This window comes from Salmo salar, chromosome 19 (genome assembly GCF_965601325.2).
Source record: "Salmo salar chromosome 19, fSalSal1, whole genome shotgun sequence".
NCBI classification, from domain to species: Eukaryota; Metazoa; Chordata; class Actinopteri; order Salmoniformes; family Salmonidae; genus Salmo; species Salmo salar.
The window spans coordinates 20,223,704-20,245,944 of NC_138309.1; the positions used below are offsets into that span (position 1 = coordinate 20,223,704).

Genomic DNA, 22,241 nt, shown 5'->3' on the forward strand with positions numbered 1-22,241 from the left:
CATGGGGATCTTTGCAAGATCACCCTCTATCTCCATAAAGCTGCAACAAAAATTACTATGAAATGTAACCCCTTGTTTTGGGTCAAATTAATTGACATGAATGTCTGATTGCATATAAACTGTATTCAGGCATTCAGCATAAGTAGCGGGGCTGCAGTTGGGCTGAGATACAAGCTCCAGATTGGAGAGAGATATAGTGGTGAGATAAAGAGCAGAGAAAGGTACACTGTAAGATGGTGCCCTATCAGTCAGCTATGTAGGCATGTATCTGACTCGTAATGGGTAAGGATTACCTGATAAATGGGCAAACCACATATTGGTCTGTCTCACTCCTCCTTCACCCTATCCCTCCATCCACAGAAGCTGCTTTGTGATTACCAGCCTGAAAGGGTTTCTGTGAGCTGATCAATACTGTCATTACTGCCACAGCACAGGCCATTCTTAATTCTATTTAGTGATGAAGGTAAATAGAATTACCTTCACCTACAGATTAAGAGCATTGGGTCAATAATCGAAAGGTCGCTGGTTCAAATCCTCCAGCCGACTAGGTGAAAAATCTGTCGATGTGCGCTTGAGCAAGGCACTTAAACTAATTGCTCCTGTAAGTCGCTCTGGATAAGAACGTCTGCTAAATTACAATAAATAAATAAATAAAAATGAAGCAAAGATTAAGGTATTGAACCCAAAAACGAGTAAAGTGCCACCTACTTTTCAACTGTTTCAAGTCTATTGTTCATAGGCACAGGACCTCTAAGCCAGGTCCTGCTCAAATGGCAATAGTAACATATAATTACATATTAGAACATATTAGTAATTTAATAGGATCTCTGTGCATAGTTATCTGTTCTCTGTAATAATACAGTATGTCTGAGGGAAAAAGTAATGCTTCCTCAGTATTTCATTAGAAGCTAGTCACCTATATTTTTCACTTCCTGCTTTGGGAGATGTGAAATATTGATAAGCTGCCTCTGGTCGCAATCAGCATGAAATATAACAACACAGCACCACATCATTCATTATACATTACCTATAACTGTGTTGCACCAACAGTAACAACATCCTATAGGAAGCAAACCATGCTTCAGCCTGTAATATGTGTATTCGATAATAACATCTGTAACACTATATTTTGCATGTGGGACTGATCGAGAGAATGTGTGTGTGCAATGCATGTGCATGCGTGTGTGAAGGCGATTCCTCAGACTGTGAAAAGCCTCTCTCGCTCTGCCTCACTACACCGCCACAGCAGTGAGCAACACCACCTGCCAGGGACCATACACTACAGGCTGTGACAGCGGTTAACTGAACAGGACACGTGTAGCCTGAAGTGACTCTGATCCCAGCAAAACTAATAACATCATGCTTGAATACATCCAGGGAGGCAGCAGCATATTGTTCTACACCATCAGGGAGTTGTTTGTTTGTGGAACAGAATAGCCTACACGTTGACGAAGCAACATGGTGTGCTTCTATAATGGAAACTGTCATCAGAATAGCCTACGGCTATACTATACTACCAGTATTACTACTGTAACACAAGATAAGGATTCTCATAATTTGATATAACCTACTGTATTGTGTATAGAAAAATATGAAAAAGAATGACTACGCCCAAACTGTTTGCGGTCCAACTACAGTAACACAACCCATGCCTATGTGAAACTCACATTGAATTCTAAAACAGGAAAGCATAGGCTACTTATTATATTGTGTATGCAGAGATCTTGACCGGGAGCACAGAGCATTGCAGGGCTGTTCATAATGGTAAATTCAAATACTGATTGAAGATGAAAAAACTGTCTGAAATGTTTTATCATTATACCTCTACTGTACTTGCAAGCGTCAAATCCCCTTTATATTGATAATTTGGAGGATTACATTTCAACGTCGCTGATTGGCTACATTTGACGAGCTAACCGAGTATTCTAAGAGACATACCATTTCACTCAAAAAGGGGGTTTCGGGAACTATGCGATTGTAACACATTCCATTCTTGACAAAATGCATGAAAAAAAATCGAAATAAAATCAAACGATGTTTTCAGTTTCTATTTGTCTCACTATTACCAACATAAATTTGAGTAAGATTTTGATTGAAAGAGCAGCGACTTACTACTCTCTCCCCCGTCATCTTTAGCTCGAGGTATAGCTCAAAATGGCTGTAGACAAACAGTTATGAAGGTCTGCCGTTCTACAAGAAATGAATATGTCGCAATTGACAAATTAACGAAGAAGCCTCCAAAACAACCAGGGATACAGGTGAGATGTCTGAAAGTAACTCTACAATTTCGTCTAAGCCTTTCACCGTTGCCAATAGAAAATAAATCCAAATGGTAATGAGCTTGCTGTGCAATGATATTACGATGTTAATTTCAGCCAATAGGAAAGTAAGGATACAGAGGGAGCGATAGCAGGCTTCTTTGGCCTTTTCATAACATTGAATATCAGGAAAAACACACGCTACCAGTGTACAACCAGTGTGTTTAGGTGTGCGAAATAGCTGTGAATGTGTGATTTCAACTGATTTTCAAACATGAAAGTCGTGCATATTCTTTTTGTGCCATGCATTTAGCTACAGTAGACTAGGTCATGTATCAAGTCATGTCATAATGCATAAGAGTTTCCTCTAGTTACCACAGCCACAAAGTCAAAATTGGCTCTATCGTAAAATGTCTTTTGTTGTTGTTGACTTTTGGTCTGAATTTTAGGTTAGGCATACAGGTTAACAGTGTGGTTAATGTTAGGTTTAAATCACATTTTAAGAAGATACATTGTAGAAATAGACGGGGTTTGATTTTGTGGCTGTGGTAACTAGTGACAACCGTCATATAGGTCAGTATTTCGTCCATGGCACCTTCACGATCAGCCAACATAAGAAAACAGACTAGCTTTATTTTGCCATTCGTATTTGCAATTGGAAAAGCAGTATGATAGGAATCATGTAACTGCGTGGCTACATCTACCTGTGCAGGTGCCAGAGAGATACAGTGGAACTGATAGTGGACTGTAGATAAATCCCCAGTGCCACGGTTGAATAGGCAAATTGAATCATTTGTTGAAACGTTCACTACTTGTGCCGTAAGTGGTTTTGTAAGAAGAGAAAATAGGAAGGCCACCAAAAATTCAGAAATCTCCATCCCCAACAACATCATTTTCTGTCAAGATAGAACTGCCAAACGGGGTAGAGTTGCCTGCAGAGTTCTGTCATACTATCCAGGTCTGTGTCCAAACAGTTCAAGCTTCTACTTTTAAAAATCCACCTTTCCAGAAATAAGTCTCTCACTGTTGCCGCTTGTTATAGACCCCCCTCAGCCCCCAGCTGTGCCCTGGACACCATATGTGAATTGATTGCCCCCATCCATTTTCAGAGTTCGCTCCAGCAGGTATATTTCACTGGTCATCCCCAAAGCCAACACCTCTTTTGGCCACCTTTCCTACCAGTTCTCTGCTGCCAATGACTGAAATGAACTGCAAAAATCACTGAAGCTGGAGACTTCGATCTCCCTCACTAACTTGAAGCATCAGCTGTCAGGGTAGCTTACCGATCACTGCACCTATACACAGCCCATCTGTAAATAGCACACCCAACTACCTCATCCCCATATTGGTATTTTTTTGCTCTTTTGCACCCCAGTATCTTTACTTGCACATCATCATCTGCACATCTATCACTCCAGTGTTAATGCTAAATTGTAGTTATTTCGCCACTCTGGCCTACTTATTGCCTTACCTCCCTAATCTTACTACATTTGCACACACTGTATATAGATTTTTCTATTGTGCAATTGACTGTACGTTTGTTTATCCCATGTGTAACTTTGATGTTTTTGTCGCACTGCTTTGCTTTATCTTGGCCAGGTCGCAGTTGTAAATGAGAACTTGTTCTTAACTGGCCTACCTGGTTAAATAAAGGTAAAATAACAAATAGGATGCACACCTGTAGTATGGCCTTTCTCATGTGATGATTTCAGTTTCTCACTTCCGCTCAGGGAGGTATAATACTATTTGTTAGCGCAATGTTATAATGATGCACTAGCGCAGGGGTGGGCAAACTTTTTTGGGTCGAGGGCCACATCGGGATTTGGAAATTCAACGGCTGGCCGCATTTTTGGGGGACCAATTGTTTGTTCGAACAATTTGCTGGGGCCTCCCGGGTGGCGCAGCGGTCTAAGGCACTGCATCGCAGTGCTTGAGGCGTTACTACAGACCAGGGTTTGATCCCAGGCTGTGTCACAGATGTCTGTGACTGGGAGACCCATGAGGCAGGGCACAATTGGTCCAGCATTGTCTGGATTAGGAGAGGGTTTGTCAGGTCGAAGATTTCCTTGTTCCCATCGCGTTCTAGCGACTCCTGTGGTGGGCCGGGCGCAGTGCACGCTGACACGGTAGCCAGGTGCACTGTGTCAAGAAGCAGTGCGGCTTGGCTGGGTTGTGTTTCGGAGGAGGCACGGCTCTCGACCTTCGCCTCTCCCGAGTCCCATTGCTGCTACTCCCGTACGGACAAGGCTGTAACTACCAATTGGATACCACGAAATTGGGGAGAAAAAAGTACTTTGCCCACCCCTTGCACTAGCGGCACCCAGCCTTGCGGGCGGTAGATCATTGGATCTGGTTAATTAGATTGAATTGAAATTTGTCTTTGAGGACTGCAAATAGAAATACAGTTTATTTATGCTTATTAATAAGCCATTGTCAACTTCCCGTCTGTGGTTATTTTGCTCACGGTCAATTGCTCACTGTCACCCTATGTATACATATGATTGATTTCGTACAGAAAAATACATTTGTTTAAAAATGCAACTGGGGCCATGTAAATAACTGTTAGGCTACTCATTTTGAATCCACCAGTGGCACCTTGTGTGACCATAAGTTTGTATGCGACCGGACAGGCACAATAAAATCATTTGGTTGCAAAAGTTACTAACCTGCCGTCAGCTAAAATGGCAAGGGAACTCCTCACTCTGTGCAAAGCGTCGATTTAATATCTCTCTGACTTTTCACTGTTTTTTTGTAGAACCACCTGCAACTGGACACAGACATTTCTAAGATGTTTTTGTTCAGAAATTCGAGAATGAACAAAGTATCGCCATTAACCTCTAGAGGATACAATCCCGCTAAAGGGATTGGTTGGACAACAACCAGTGAGAGAGCACGGCGCGAAATTCAAAACAAAATCATCTCAAAATTAAAATTCAAGTGTTATACGGCATTTTAAAGATACTCTACTCGTTTATTCAATCACATTGTCTGATTTCAAAAAGGCTTTACGGTGAAAGCAAAACATTATTTTAGCATAGCACCTTAGCAAAAAAAAAAGCTATTTTCCAAGCACGGATAGCCATCACAAAACCAGATATACAGCTAAAATTAAGCACTAACCTTTGACAATCTTCATCAGATGACACTCCTAGGACAATCAAGTTTATATTTATATCCAAAAACCCAATTTTTACATTACGCATGACGTTCAGAAAATGTTTTCTCCCCATAACTACCGGTGAATAGGCACATTTCATTTACAGAAGAACTCCTAAATGTTGAAAAAATGTATAACAATTATTTAAAGAATTAGAGATAATCTACTCCTTTATGCAACCACTTTGTCAGATTTCAAAATAACTTTACGGGAAAAAAGCACATTGTTCAATATTCTGAGTACAGAACTTAGCCTTCAATGCTAAGCTATACAGTTAGTCTACAACCACAGCGTCGACAAATCTCTAAAAATATGTTCAAAATGTTTACTTACCTTTGCTGATCTTCAGCGGAATGCACTCGGATGGGCACCCACTTCCACAAGAAATGTTCATTTGTTCTGCAAAGTCCATCATTTATGTCCAAATACATCCGTTTTGTTGACCCATCCAGAACACTTTACAATGCCATGTGGCGTGGACGCAAATCCATAGACAAAATGTTAAAAGTTCCATTACCGTTTGTAGAAACACGTCAAACGTTGTTTACAATCAATCATTTAGGGTATTTTGTAACGTAAAATTGCAATAATTTTACAACCGGGCAATAGGTATTCATCCCAGAAGAAAAATAAAAAACAACGAAGTCATGTGCATGCGCGTCATAAGACACCTGTCCTCAGACTGGCTAGTGATTGACTGAGCCACAATTTTCTGCCCGGTAACAGGTGACGGATGAAACCAGTTCCTAAAGATTGTTGACAGCCAATGGAAGAGTTGAGAGGTGCAACGTAAATCCTATGTCACTGTAGTTTTTCAAGGGATTCAAAAGAAAAACTACATTTCTAATTTCTCCCACTTCCTGATTCAATTTTTCTCAGGTTTTTTGCCTGCCATATGAGTTCTGTTATACTCACAGACACCATTCAAACAGTTTTAGAAACTTCAGAGTGTTTTCTATCCAAATCTACTAATAATATGCATATTCTATTTTCTGGGCCAGAGTAGTAACCCGTTTAAATTGGGTACGTTTTTCATCCGGCTGTGAAAATACTGCCCCCTAGCCCCAACAGGTTTTAACAAGTTAATTGAAAAATTCCATGCAAGGCTTTCCATTAGCGAACTTGTAACGGGTATGGAGAATCACATACAGTTGAAGTAGGAAGTTTACATACACTTAGGTTGGAGTCATTAAAACTCGTTTTTCAACCACTCCACAAATTTCTTGTTAACAAACTCGTTTTGGCAAATCGGTTAGGACATTTACTTTGTGCATGATGTAACAGTGTAGGTTCCGTCCCTCTCTTCGCCTCAACCCGGGCTCGAACCAGGGACCCTTGCACACATCAACAACTGACACCCCACGAAGCATCGTTACCCATCGCGCCACAAAAGCCGCGGCCCTTGCAACGCAAGGGGAAACCCTACTTCAAGTCTCAGAGTGAGTGACGTCACCGATTGAAACGCTATTAGCGCGCACCACCGCTAACTAACTAGCCATTTCACATCGGTTACACTCACCCCCCCTTTGACCTCCTCCTTTTCCGCAGCAACCAATGATCCGGGTCAACAGCATCAATGTAACAGTGTAGGTTCCGTCCCTCTCTTCGCCTCAACCCGGGCTCGAACCAGGGACCCTTGCACACATCAACAACTGACACCCCACGAAGCATCGTTACCCATCGCGCCACAAAAGCCGCAGCCCTTGCAACGCAAGGGGAAACCCTACTTCAAGTCTCAGAGTGAGTGACGTCACCGATTGAAACGCTATTAGCGCGCACCACCGCTAACTAACTAGCCATTTCACATCGGTTACACATGTCACAAGTAATTTTTCCAACAGGCAGATTATTTCACTTATAATTCACTGTATTTCATTTCCCGTGGGTCAGAAGTTTACATACACTAAGTTGACTGTGCCTTCAAACAGCTGGAAAAGTCCAGAAAATGATGTCATGGCTTTAGAAGCTTCTGATAGGCTAATTGGCATAATTTGAGTCAATTGGAGGTGTACCTGTGGATGTATTTCAAGGCCTACCTTGAAACTCAGTGCCTCTTTGCTTGACATCATGGGAAATCATCATGGGAAATCAAAAGAAATCAGCCAAGACCTCAGACAAAAAATTGTAGACCTCCAAGTCTGGTTCATCCTTGGGAGCAATTTCCAAACACCTGAAGGTACCACGTTCATCTGTACAAACAATGGTACGCAAGTATAAACACCATGGAACCACACAGCCGTCATACCGCTCAGGAAGGAGACGTGTTCTGTCTCCTAGAGATGAACGTACTTTGGTGCGAAAAGTGCAAATAAATCCTAGAACAACAGCAAAGGACCTTGTGAAGATGGAGGAAACGGGTATAAAATGATCTATATCCGCAGTTAAACGAGTTCTAAATCGACATAACCTGAAAGGCTGCTCAGCAAGGAAGAAGCCACTGCTCCAAAACCGCCATTAAAAAAAAGCCAGACTACGGTTTGCAACTGCACATGGGAACAAAGATCCTACTTTTTGTAGAAATGTCCTCTGGTCTGATGAAACAAAAATGGAACTGTTTGGCCATAATGACCATCGTTATGTTTGGAGGATAAAGGAGGAGGCTAGCAAGCCGAAAGAACACCATCCCAACCGTGAAGCACGGTGGTGGCAGCATCATTGCTGGGGGTGCTTTGCTGCACGAGGGATTGGTGCTCTTCACAAAATAGATGGCATCATGAGGCAGGAAAATTATGTGGATATATTAAAGCAACATCTCAAGACATCAGTCAGGAAGTTGAAGCTTGGTTGCAAATGGGTCTTCCAAATGGACAATGACCCCAAGCATACTTCCAAAGTTGTGGCAAAATGGCTTAAGGACAACAAAGTCAAGGTATTGGAGTGGCCATCACAAAGCCCTGACCTCAATCCTAATGAATATTTGTGGGCAGAACTGAAAAAGTGTGTGCGAGCAAGGATGCCTACAAACCTGACTCCGTTACACCAGCTCTGTCAGGAGGAATGGGCCAAAATTCATCCAACTTATTGTGGGAAGCTTGTGGAAGGCTACCCAAAACGTTTGACCCAAGTTAAACAATTTAACAGCAATGCTACCAAATACTAATTGAGTGTATGTAAACTTCTCACCCACTGGGAATGTGATGAAAGAAATAAAAGCTGAAATAAATCATTCTCTCTACTATTATTCTGACATTTCACATTCTTAAAATAAAGTTTTGATCCTAACTGACCTAAGACAGGGAATTTTTTACTAGGATTAAATGTCAGGAATTGTGAAAAACTGAGTTAAATTTATTTGGCTAAGGTGTATGTAAACTTCTGACTTCAACTGTATCCTGTTAACAATTCTGTAGCAAGGTTAAATTAGCCATCATTCTACATATTCAAAACGGGCCTACAAATGCTTATCAATTGCGTTATGACAGCTGAATCTCCATTAATAACCATGCCATTTCAAACACAGAAACCGTAAAAAACAAAATAAATACAAAACCCAGCCCATTATAAAGTGGCAAGTGGAATGTAAGAGGACGGCACGCTTCTTTTGATTCTAAAATGAAGGATATCGGTACAAAATTGTAGATCCTCCCGCAGCTTAGAATGCGCAGCATATTATAATATAGATGTTGTAAACATGTTCCCCTTAAAACATTGCATTTCCTATTTCATGATGACAGAGAAAATAACTGAATTCAGTCAGATGAATGGCAGTTGGCCTAGGCATAAATGTGAGGAGAAACATTGAATATGCACACTCAGTGTTTCTGAGGACACACCAAGAGAGGGAGGCCTATAATGTGATTCACTGAGGTGGATTTATGATGGCAGGGTGGAAAAGGGGGAACTTTCCACTAAGGAAGAGCCATTTTAAAATCTTAGCCCAAGACAAAACAATGAAGATGTTTTGTTCCAGGGTGATATCCTTACCAAATCGCTTTTATTTTGCTTTCCATGAGCAGCATGTGGACAAATAGGCCTACTCCGATCTCTCTATTGACTGGACCACAGCCTGTATATTTCATAGCTACGAATAGCATGTGTTGCTAATGATACCCTATATATATGAATGTATGTGGATACCCCTTCAAATTAGTGGATTCGGTTATTTCAGCCAAACCTGTTGCTGACAGGTGTATAAAATTGAGCACACCGCCATGCATTCTCCATAGACAAACATCAGCAGTCAAATGGCCTTACTGAAGAGCTCAGTGACTTTCAACGTGGCACCGTCATAGGATTCTACCTTTCGAACAAGTCAGTTTGTCAAATATCTACTCTGCTAGTGCTGCCCTGGTCAATTGAGAGTGGTGTTATTGTGAAGTGAAAACGTCTGGGGGCACCAACAGCTCAGCCGAGAAGTGGTAGGCCACACACGCTCACAGAACAGGACTGCCGAGTGCTGAAGTGCGTAGCGTGTAAAAATCATCGGTCCTTGGGACAAGAGCTGTTCGTTGGTAGCTTAATGAAATGGGTTTCCATGGCCGAGCGGACGCACGCACACAAGCCTAAGATCACCAAGCGTCGGCGGCTGGAGTGATGTTAGGGTCGCCGTCATTGGACTCTGGAGCAGTGGAAATGCTTTCTCTGGAGTGATGAATCAGGCTTCACTATCTGGCAGTCCGATGGATGAATATGGGTTTGGCGGATGCCAAGGCAACGCTAGCTGCCCCAATGCATAGTGCCAACTGCAAAGTTTGGTGGAGGAGGAATAATGATCTGGGAGTGTTTTTCATGGTTTGGTCCCCTTAGTTCGAGTGAAGGAAAATCTTAATGCTATAGCATACAATTACATTCTAGATGATTCTGTGCTTCCAACTTTGTAGCAACAGTTTGGGGAAGGCACTTAAATGTTTTAGCATGACAATGCCCCTGTGCACAAAGCGAGGTCCATACAGAAATGGTTTCTCGAGATCGGTGTGGAAGAACTTGACTGGCCTGCACAGAACCCTGACCTCACCCCCATCGAACACCTTTTGGGATGAATTGGAACACCAACTGCAAGCCAGGCCTAATCACCCAACATCAGTGCCTGCCTTCAATAATTCTCGTGTCTGAATGGAAGCAAGTCCCCACAGCAATGTTCCAACATCTAGTGGAAAGCCTTCCCATAAGAGTGGAGGCTGTTATTGCAGTAAATGGGGGACCGACTCTATATTTATGCCCGTGATTTTGGAATGAGATGTTTGACGAGTAGGTGTCCACATACTTTTGGTCATGCATTTCTTATATATCATGTTACACTAAAAAGGGATTCCCTCTGTTTTATTTTATTAATAAAGTCCAATACAGTACAGTGAAATCCAGTGGAAGTGTGGGACTCTGATCTATTGTAAACACACTCTGTTTGAAAGATGTGGAGCGCTTACTTTGGCATGTTAGGAGCTACAGTGTGGTTTCACATGTGGTGAGAGGAGAGGGGTGGTGGGAGGGAGGGAGGGAGGGAGGGAGGAGGGGAGAGGAGGGGAAAGGGGTGAGGAGGGGAAAGGGGTGAGAGAGGCAGGGGAAAGGGAGGAGGAGGAGGGGGTGATGAGGGTCGAAAGAAACTTGTCTGTTTATTTAATAATTCCGGTCAATTATGTCGCTATCGCCCATTTGTTGCAAGAGCGAAGAGTGAATTTATGCTTAGCTCTACTCATCTCAACTCTGTAGACTTTTTAAATTCTAAAGCTCACCCTTGTGTTTATTGTTGAAAGAACAAGAAGGTATGTTAGACGCGTGCCAAGTCTTTATGATAGAAGACAGGAGGTCGGTCTTGGAGACTAGTTAGCCTGTATGGGAGAAGTATCATATCATGGTATAAACTGAGAGCTGCTATGCAAGGTGAGACTATACCTACATGCCAAAGTATACACATCCATATACAGTACATTCTGTATTTTATGTGTAATGTATTCTCAATGTTATGGTCATTGAGGTTGTAATCTTGCTGTCAAATGGGACATCAAGTTTTTCTTAGAAATGCACATTTTACAAAATGGTAAATTCAATCCAGTATTAACATTTTGCCAAAATTATATAGCCTACAATTTTTGCTGGATTTCCCTCAAGTCTCTTTGCCTATCAGCTTGAATGATGAAAACATCTGTAAAATAAGTTGACCAGCCTAACCTACCTCAAGATGTTTTCTACCTGGAAGGTGTTTCATGAAAGATTCTAGTGACTCAGCCCTACCTTAATCAGAAGGCCTTAAAACCTCTTGAGGATACCCTAGGATAGGGGGCGCCACAGCGCATTTTGAAAAAAAATCGTTCCCATTTTCAACGGCCTACTAATCAAACTCAGAAGATAGGGCATGCATATACTTATTATATATGGATAGAAAACACTCTAAAGTTTCTAAAACTGTTTGAATGGTGTCTGTGAGTATAACAGAACTCATTTGGCAGGCAAAAACCTGAGACATTTTCTGACAGGAAGTGGATACCTGATGTGTTGTATTGACTTTAAACCTATCCCATTGAAAAACACAGGGGTTTAGGAATATTTTGGCACTTCCTATTGCTTCCACTAGATGTCGCCAGTCCTTTCACAGTGGTTTGAGCCTTATAGAGTCAAAACTCAGTGAATGACAGGAGTTTGAAATTGGTCACAGGGGATGGGCCATTACCATTATGACGCCGGCGGCCATGTCTGCCCCCACCTTTGGAAACGGTTTTAAAGGCCATGACATCATCCCCCTCGAATCTTATTGGCTCTCTTGGTGTTAGAGGCCCTGAAGATTTATTTTATACAACGTTTGACATGTTTGAACGAACCTACATGCGCGAGGATTGCTTTCATTATGAACTTCAGAGCTGCGCTTGGAGAGAGCCATAGGACGCGCTACCAACATCAGGCTAATGGAACGTGAAGTATGGACTTTTTGACCGAAAATACATCTGTTGTGGACCTGGGATGCTTTCTGATGAAGACAACTAAAGGTAGGCGATTATTGACAATATTATAGAAGATGAGATGGTTCATACTGTTGCGTCCAAGATGGCGCCGAGCACTGTATATTAGCTGATTTTCTGAGTATCGCATCTCCTTTTATCGCAAAGTGTGATTACCCAGTAAAGTTAATTTAAAATCTGGTATGACGGGTGTTCTCAAGAGATATTCATCTATAAATGTTAGATTGACAATATACATTTAAAAAATCGTTATAGTATAGCAATTTATTGAAACGTAGCATTGTTTACCGGGACGCTTTTGAGGGGAAATTAGGTAGTCAACGTCAGACAGAGATGTAAAATGCTGTTTTTATATATAAATATGACCTTTATTGAACAAAAGAATGCATGCATTGTATAACATGATGTCCTAGGGGTGCCATCTGATGAAGTTTGTAAAAGGTTAGTGCTACATTTAGCTGTTTATTGATTATATGTGATGGAAGTGGTTGGTCGGAAAATGGCTATGAAGCTGCTTTTTACGATGGACTCATCTAATATAATCTAATGATTTGCTTTTCCTGTAAAACCTTTTTGAAATCGGACGACGTGGGTCGATTCAGGAGAGGTGTATCTATAAAAAAAAAAAAAAAAAATTTTTTTATTTTTGTAAAAAATTATGATATTTTTTTAATGCTAATTGGCGATATGATTTTTCGCTGGATTTTGATCCCGCTAACGGGATCAGATGCTCAAGAGGTTTTAATATCTATTCAGGCCTGCAGAAGAACAGCTTGTCAGAGGAAAAGGAAAGTGCATATAAGTCTGAATAATGAATAAGGTCCATATTGTGGATGGCTGGATGTGGTACAGGTACAGAAATAGGCTAGTGAATGTTTCAGTCAGTCACTGGTTAGGCCTAAATTGTGCTCCCTAGAAAATAGGGAATTAAATTTGAATTCAAGATGCTTCCTGACTTCGTAATAAAGGAATGGACGTCGTTTGGACGTGTATTTATGGTGACAGTTGACAGTGTGTGAAGTGGACGTGGTTTAACTTTCTGACAAGAACGTGTCAGTTTTTGATGTACACTTTTAATAGAGTCGACTTAAACACTGAGTATACAAAACATTATAAACATCTGCTCTTTCCATGACAGAACAGGTGAATCCAGGTGAAAGCTATGATCCTTTATTGATGTCACGTTAAAGCCGTGTAGATGAAGGGGAGAAGGATTTTTATGCCGTGAGACAGTTGAGAGATGGATTGTGAATGTGTGCCATTCAAAGGGTGAATAGGCAAGAAAATATTTAAGTACCTTTTGAAAGGTAGTAGCGCGTTTCTGTTAGGAAAATGTGGTGCCGGACATTTGACCGGCAACATTTTAATTTGCCAGAAATTTGAGAAATCTGCCGGACCCCTATGCATTAGGTGCATAACCTGGTTAGGGCTTCCAACCACGGTGTTCAGAATGACAGAAATCATATTTTTAGATTATAGTCATTCATATTAACAGAACATGTAAGTCGAGGATGCAACGATGTCAAGTCCTACTTACCGAATTGTAACGTGCACTTTGAAGATGTTAGAATAACTGTCCATATTTAATTTTCCTCATTCAACAAGATGAGTAATGAATCAATCTTACTATCCCTTATAGTAGAAAAGTTGACCTATTCTATTGGTCAGCTTGTCGGGAAAGAAATTGCCTATTCCCAACAGACTCTGGGACAGTTGTGGGAAGATGGATCCCAAATTCATACAACCAGTAGGCCTAGGCTACATATAAAAGTATTTGGTTTAAAATATACTTAACTATCAAAAGTAAATGTAATTTCTAAAATATACTTAAGTATCAAAAGTAAAAGTATAAATTATTTCAAATTCCTTATATTAAGCAAACCAGACGGCATCATTTTCTTGTTTATTTAAATTTACGGATAGCCAGGTGCACGCTCCAACACTCTGACGTCATTTACAAACAAACCATGTGTTTAGTGAGTCCGCCAGATCAGAGGCAAGCAGGGATGACCAGGGATGTCCTCTTCATAAGTGGGTGAATTTTAGAATTTCTGTCCTGCTAAGCATTCAAAATGTATTGAGTACTTCTGGGTGTCAGGGAAAATGTATGAAGTAAAAAGTATATACTTTTCTTTAGGAATGTAGTAGAGTAAAAGTTGTCAAATATAAATAGTAAAGTACAGATACTAAAGTAGTACTTTCATGTATTTTGATTTAAGTACTTTATACCACTGGGTGGTACGTGCCATGCATACCGATTTGTGTCAAGAACTGCAACACTGCTGGGTTTTTCACGCTCAACAGTTTCCTGTGTGTATCAAGAATGGTCCACCACTCAAAGGACATCCAGCCAGCTTGACACAACTGTGTGAAGCAGAGTTCACATCGGCCAGTATCCCTGTGGACCGCTTTAGACACCTTGTAGAGTCCATGTCCCGACGAATTGAGGCTGTTCTGAGAGCAAAAGGGGATGCAACTCAATACAAAGGTGTTTATAATGTTTGGTATACTCAGTGTATGTGACACGTTATGCTTAGTAAGCCACTTCAGTTATTCATCGGTATTTCAGTGGTTTATTGTCCAGTAATAGGCTGAACGTACTGTATTTCCATGTAATAATCACGTTCTCTGGCGCCAGTTCTGAGCCACCATCAGTTGATAAGAGGAAACCGTGTGTCCGGTGTTCAGTAATGAAGTTGTAATAATAACATGAGAAAGCTGAAATGACGCCGACTCACGACATCCTGTTTCAGTCATAAAAGCACCTAGCTGGACTGAGAGCATGTGAAATGAAACCGTCTCTCATTATGTAAACTCGAAGCTCTGTAAGGAAGGAGTCAAGGGAAATGCTGTAATGATGCCTGGGTCACCGGTGAGGAGAAGCAGAAAAGACAATACCTTGTTTAGTTAGGATATGATAGATTCAAGTCGACGTTGGTCCATATAGGCTGGTAGAGATGCACATTAATAGCCTACATGTGCTGGGCTTTTCCCCTCTAAATACTCATAGTTTTATTTATTCATATTTTTCAAATCTATGCCTGCTAAGTCACTTAATTGCGCAAGCATGGGAGAAAACGTACGTGTAGTTTGTTTCGTGTAGGCATTATGTATTGAAATATGTCCGTGACATGATATGACATGGCATGCAGTAAGTTTGAATTCCATGCCCACTCCCTGTCATCTCTATGTAACTCCCTAGCCCAGCAGTGGGTGTGGCACGTACGTGTGCTCAGAGGCAGGAGGGAGAAGTTTAGTTTACGTTCATCCTCCTGTCTCCAGGCCTTCTTTCTTTCTTTCTTTCTTTCTTTCTTTCTTTCTTTCTTTCTTTCTTTCTTTCTTTCTTCTTCTTTCTTTCTTTCTTTCTTTCTTTCTTTCTTTCTTTCTTTCTTCTTTCTTTCTTTCTTTTCTTTCTTCTTTCTTTCTTTCTTTTCTTCTTTCTTTCTTTCTTTCTTTCTTTCTTTCTTTCTTTCTTTCTTTCTTTCTTTCTTTCTTTCTTTCTTTCTTTCTTTCTTTCTTTCTTTCTTTCTTTCTTTCTTTCTTTCTTTCTTTCTTTCTTTCTTTCTTTCTTTCTTTCTTTCTTTCTTTCTTTCTTTCTTTCTTTCTTTCTTTCTTTCTTTCTTTCTTTCTTTCTTTCTTTCTTTCTTTCTTTCTTTCTTTCTTTCTTTCTTCTTTCTTCTTTCTTTCTTCTTTCTTTCTTTCTTTCTTTCTTTCTCTCTCCCTCCATCCTCCTGCTATGATTTAGGCGTCAGCTTAGCTCACTCCCCCTCCCTACCTCCTCCTCTCTGGCTGGATCAGGTTACCCTGACATTACTCAGATGTTCCCCAGCGCGGGTGCTCTGCGTCAGGGGCAGGGAGCCTGCCCTGCCGCAGTGCCTCACCGGTCCACTACCAGACCAGGCCGACTGCCTGGCGCACAGGGCAGACCACAGACGCCCCTGGTCAGTGGAGCCGCTCCAGCTATGGCACAGGCTCCGAGGAAAATGACACAGTCGGGTGAATGGTGGCTCAGCTGGCTCTCTATAAACCCCAGAGCTGTATTTCATGCTCTGTTACAGAGGAGGATGTGGACCTAGGAGCTAGCTAGGCTCTTTCACCCTGCAGTTTGAGAAATGATGATCATAGATCTCTTAGATGGTTTTATTTTAAAGATCTTGGATGGTTTTATTTTAAATATACCTTTTGTGCTTGAATATAATTCTTCTGGGTACATTGTTAAAACAAAACAAAAAAAAAGTATTTTTCTTATTTTGCAAGATATTTTGCAGCTCATGTAGGCAAGGCAACCCAGAATCTTGACTCCCCTATTCTATTTAGAGGCAATGCCGTCCATCGAAGACCGACCGCACAACAAGGCCTGCTCACAATGTCAGACAGAGATTTGTGGACCTCATCGTTTTATGGTTGTGTAATGTCGGGTCTCTTGACGAGTAAAATGTCTTGTTAAACCTTACACCACCCTACTCCCATAAAAGTGATTGATGTAGGCCATAGATGCGGGCCTTCCTGCCACTCTGTTAAGGATAGCCCTGCTGCAGTGCTGGGGGATGTGGGAACTGGGAAGGGATGGGATGTGAGTGGTCGGTCTGGACAGAGGCTTCTTGGTCAAAGCATGACGCTGTAGGATTTTCAGTGGCTGATCTTTATTGGCTGATAAATGGATGCTGAATGAAACCAAATATCTGCGAAGCTGTCTGTGAGATATTGTAGTGTGTGGGATCTCTGCTGTGTGTGTCTTTGCTTGCACGTCGCGATTGTGTGGGTTACTAACAAAACTTCCAGGTCAGACTAGACTTGGGCCATTCCATTCCTTATTCAAGCCTATGATCGACAAATGCCTATGCATAATAGTTTCCCTAGGCAGAAGGTTACCTAGGTTCGGGTTCACTATATGCATTATGTCAACAGCATCACTAGACACAGTAGCTTTAGCAGCATCTGATGTTACAGGTCAGCCAGCCTATCGAAGGTAATCCAGTGTAATTGAGAAGGGAAGCCATGTTGTCGGGGAGGCGGAGGGCTCGGGGCGGTGATCTGTTCATTCCTCATCTCTATAGTTGTTTTTATAGTAATTAGACATCTGTGCTTGGGAATAATTGTCTAGTAGCAAGGGAGCAAGAGACGGGTCCTGTGCCTGAGGGGTTGTTGGTTCTGTCACAGACAAAACAACAGGGCTGCAGACAGACTCCTGTTTATTGCAGCCTGTTTCGTTGCCTTCCACTCTGTCCTCCCTCCCCTGTGCAGTGTGTGTGCATTCGTGCATCATAATGTATGGCACAGCAGCATTATTTGCACAGGAGAGATGTTTTATGTGACTTTGTCATGTAGAATTATAGATGGGGTTTAGAATATTTAGGACAACCTAGATCCAGGGCATCTTTTTGCCCTGAAGAGTTCAATTAGACAGCAGGAAGATTCTTCTCTCTCTCTCAGATCTTAGAATTCATAGGCAGCAAGGAGATCTTCCATTTCTGTGATCTTATTCCAGAAAGTCTTTCTGATTACGGTGCAGCGTTCTGCTGCTGTTTTGAAATCAGGCTGTTAATGTCACTAGGAATGAAGCGGACAGTTTAATAGATACAAACTGCTGCATCTGAACATTTTGGGGCTGAATTTTGAGATGAATAGTCCCTTGCCTTGTTTTGTTAGAATAGGGAGATCCCACTCCTGGGGATCATTTATCAACCGTGCGTAGGCATAAATCAGTGCGTAAACCATGCATGGGATGATTTTCATGCAAAGTGTGAAATATCAGTATGAACGTTTGCTTGAGAGTGCACGGAAATGTACGCACAGCCATGACCATGAGTAGCACAGTGCCAAGTGGTGGAATAAGGGAACTGCTTGTCAAGCATAGAATGGGGAAATTATATGTTGAAATTGTGAGAGTAATAATTAAATCATTTTTTGATTTCATTGTATTTCCATTGTGAATTCAACATACTGTATCTTGACATGCTTTATAGTTTGTTACAATAATTCTCCATATAAAGTACAGTAATTTGTTAAATGAGAGGTACGTGTGAAAGTGAAACCATTGTTGACATACTATAAAAGACTGAGATAATGGGAACTAGAAGGAAAGATGCCTAATTTTGCTCTGTTTAAAGATTTGGCACACGCTGCATTTTGCAGAGAGCATGTTTTTAGAGACCGGTGGGACATTTTCTGCAGAAAGTACAGATTTGCTCATCAGCTATCGTTTCCAAAAAGCCAATTTTATAGAATTTTTGCGAGGATTTAAGAAATACCTAGTTTAAAAAGGTGAACAAATGCCATTCCGGTGCACATCCAAGTGCTATCCACCCTCAGGTATTTGGCAACGGGCACTTTTCAGCAGGAGCTTGTTGACCGTCATCTCTCAGCACCTTAATAAGCCAATGTTTTTGATGCAATCATCGGCAAAACAAACAGTAACACATGCAATTCCCATACACCATCGCACAACAGGTTGAAGTCAAGAGGTATTTCTTTGCCATGATGCCATCAATGGGTTCTCAAATACGAACGGAGCAATAGACGGCACCCACATCTCCATAAAATCACCATCACAAAACAATTTCAATTATGTGAACAGAAAAGGCTTCCACTCTTTTTGTGCAGGTGAATTCGGTGGCCAGATGGAACGTATGATTCGTTCATTCTGCAGAACAGCAATGTTGGCCTATACTCTTACAGGAGGGAGCTGTTGAGAATGGATGGCTTATTGATGAGTGTTCTACTTATTTGAAGTATATTTCCTGTTGCTAAAGCAACTTGATTGAATTGGTCCTCTCTTTGTAGTTATTTATTTATTTATTTTTTACTGGTCAAGCCACAACTGATCGAGTCAAATAAAACCTTTTGGTTGTACTCAATCTCTGACACTGGCACCTCTATTCAGTGGTGGAAAAAGTACTAAATTGTCATACTTGAGTAAAAGTAATAAAAGTGAAAGTCACCCAGTAAAATACTACTTGAGTAAAGGTCTAAGTATTTGGTTTTAAATATACTTAAGTTTCAAAAGTAAATGGAATTGCTGAAATGTACTTAAGTATCAAAAGTAAAAGTATAAATAATTTAAACTTCCTTATATTAAGCAAACCAGACGGCACAATTATTCTATATTTTTTTTAAATTATTGACGGTTAGCCATGGGCATGCGCCAACACTCAGACATAATTTACAAACGAAGCGTTTGTGTTTAGTGAGTCCGCCAGATCAGAGGCAATAGGGATGCCCGGGGATGTTTTCTTGATAAGTGTGTGAATTGGACCATTTTCCTGTCAAAATGTAACGAGTAACTTTGGGTGTCATGGAAAATGTAAGAAGTACATTATTTTCTTTAGGAATGTAGTGAAGTAAAAGTTGGAAAAATATAAATAGTACAGATACTTTAAAATACTACTTAATTAGTTTTTTGGGGTATTTTTACTTAAGTACTTTACACCACTGCCTCTATTTTAGTTTTGGAATTTCACATTTTTCTTCGCTTTCTTTGGATGCGCAGTTGTATTTCATGGTACGGCATTGTATATTCCCAACGGGTTAAAGGAATGATTTTGACCATATATGGTTAAGGTCGTGCACGAGCACTGAGGCTGAGGACAATTGTTATTTACCAATGGTTATCTCCTTTCAGTATGCGTATGATGCTCGTAGGATTTTTTGGAATAATCCTACTTTTTCTATGCATACGTACGACCATTCTAAATTCCATTCGTAAGTACTATTTTAGATTTAGTTTCTACGCAATATTTTTAAGTGAGGCCCTTGGCCTCTTGTTGTGATGAAGTATGATCACTCCCTGGTTGCAGTTCGACTCATTCACCCAGCACTGTGGAGAGAGCGACTGAATAGTCCCTCAGATCCAGTACCTGGCATGATGGCTCTGCCTCTCCCCTCCTTAGAGTGAGAGACCTGACAGTGCATTAAGGCAGGCCTTCAGCTACACCCTAGTTCAAGTTGGACACACTAATAAGCCTTCTACAGCTCACATGAGACCTCTAAATTACTGCTTTTCATGACCAGAGAAGTGATTCAGACGTTTTAGGAGTTTTTGTCTGTTGTGTTTTTCCTGTCTTAGAGGCAACAGACCCTTGTAGTGTGCGTGTGCGCGCACACACATGCACGCACACTGTAAGGGTATGAGATCAACCTTGAAAAAGGTACAGCGAGCCTTAGGGTTAATGTTAAACTGCTGGAATACATTATTTGGTATGTTTTAGAGCAGAGATGGCGAGGCTCAGCATGTACCTGTCAGTGTTAAATGATTGCTCATTTCCTGCGGAGGGAGAATGGCGTAATAGCATGCAGCTGGCTCAGCTGGACCTTACCTTCTCCTGCACTCTCTGTCGCTCTCTCTCACAATGCATTTCCACATAACATGTTGGGGGCAATGAAACAACGGAGCCCCGTTTCATTTTCAATGGAGGGAAGTGAAGTGGGCAGGGGGCAATGCGAGCATGGGCGAGGGAGCATGAACAGGGCAGGACCGAAGTAGGGGAAAGCTGAACTTTATGCAAATACTCAGTGATATCGTGACACTATCGACCAATCGAAGCTCGTTATAACTTCCAGACGCTACTGGATTGGCTGTTGATACTAGCACTACCTACCCTGCTTGCTAGCACCCACATGAAGGCGAAGCTAGAGTGGCTATGCGAATGATCGTGTTATGTGGAAATCCCCTCTTACTCCTCCTTCTCATTCCCTTGCTCTCGTCTTTCTCAGTCTTTCCAGTCGTTGCTAGCTCTCACCATAGCAGGCAATGTGACCAAGCGTGACACACCTTTTGGGCAGGTCTTTATTAGAAAAGGGAATGTTTTCTCAATAACCTTCCTGTTTAAATGAAGGTAATAAACACCTCTCTCATGCTATGGTGTATGCTGCTAGTCTGTGACCAACAGACATGGTCAATTTACTGAGACAAGTAATATTGTGATGGCCTGAGAAAGGTAACTCAACCTATCCATCTGGTCCATTTATCCAATGAATAATAAACCCATTTGGATTTACTTAACACCGATTGCTCCATGGTCTCTCACGTCTATCCTTATTCTTCCTACGGCCACTTTCCTCTTGATTAGCTAAATGCTTCATTGATCCACCAGGTGAGAATCTTCATGGAGGAACCATATTTATCACAAGCTTTCCTGAGAATGTATTTTATTTCAACTTAATTTAACTAGGCAAGTCAGTTAAAAGAACAAATTCTTATTTACAATGACGGCCTACCCTGGCCAAACCCGGAACACGCTGGGCCAATTTGTGTGCTGCCCTATGGGATTCCCAATCACTGCCGGTTGTGATGCAGCCTGGAATCTAACCAGGGTCTGTAGTGACGCCTCTAGCACTGAGATGCAGTACCTTAGACCACCGCGCCACTAGGGAGCATTATACAGGAAGGATGTTGTCTGCCTCTCTCTGCCACAAGCCGGCCCTTTTTCATCAGAAAACGATCAACGTAAATCCAGGGAATGTGACCGTCCTATAAGTCTGCAATACTGAACAAGTAAAAGCTGACCAGTTCACGTTTCTACCCACTGGAATTAGAGATGGGCTATTATTACAGAGCTTGTATGTGCTGAAGGTGAGCTTTTTCCTCCAAATGTCAGCAAAAGACAGACTTGATAATCAGTGTGAGGATGTAGAACTAGGCTACATTTTCAATGTCCTGAGATTGTGTAAAAGCGACATGACTCACGTTTTCCCTGAGAATCACAGCTAATTAAGAAAGTAATTAAGATTGTAATCTTTGCAGAGACAGAGAGCAAAAGCCCCAAATTGTCTATATTCAAATCAACCTTCAAAAGGAAATCCCGGCTCCATTCATGAAAGGGGGCAGAATTAAACCGTAACAATCACATTTTCTCTTTTATATTCTGCCCTTTCCTGTGTCACCCGGGACATCTGTTGAAGAGCGCAATGTTACGCCAAGTAAAAAATCCCCTCTAT

The 22,241-nt window shown here is 41.4% G+C and overlaps 1 protein-coding gene across 1 annotated transcript in view; it reads left to right on the forward strand.

Moving 5' to 3' along the window:
- The first annotated feature begins 2,136 nt into the window (after positions 1–2,136).
- Positions 2,137–22,241, forward strand: part of LOC106578558 (zinc finger protein 438) — a 92,392-nt gene continuing 72,287 nt past the window's right edge. Inside the window, exon 1 of the mRNA XM_014157536.3 lies at positions 2,137–2,258. The gene's annotated coding sequence lies outside the window, so the exon portion shown is untranslated. The remainder of the gene's footprint in view (positions 2,259–22,241) is intronic.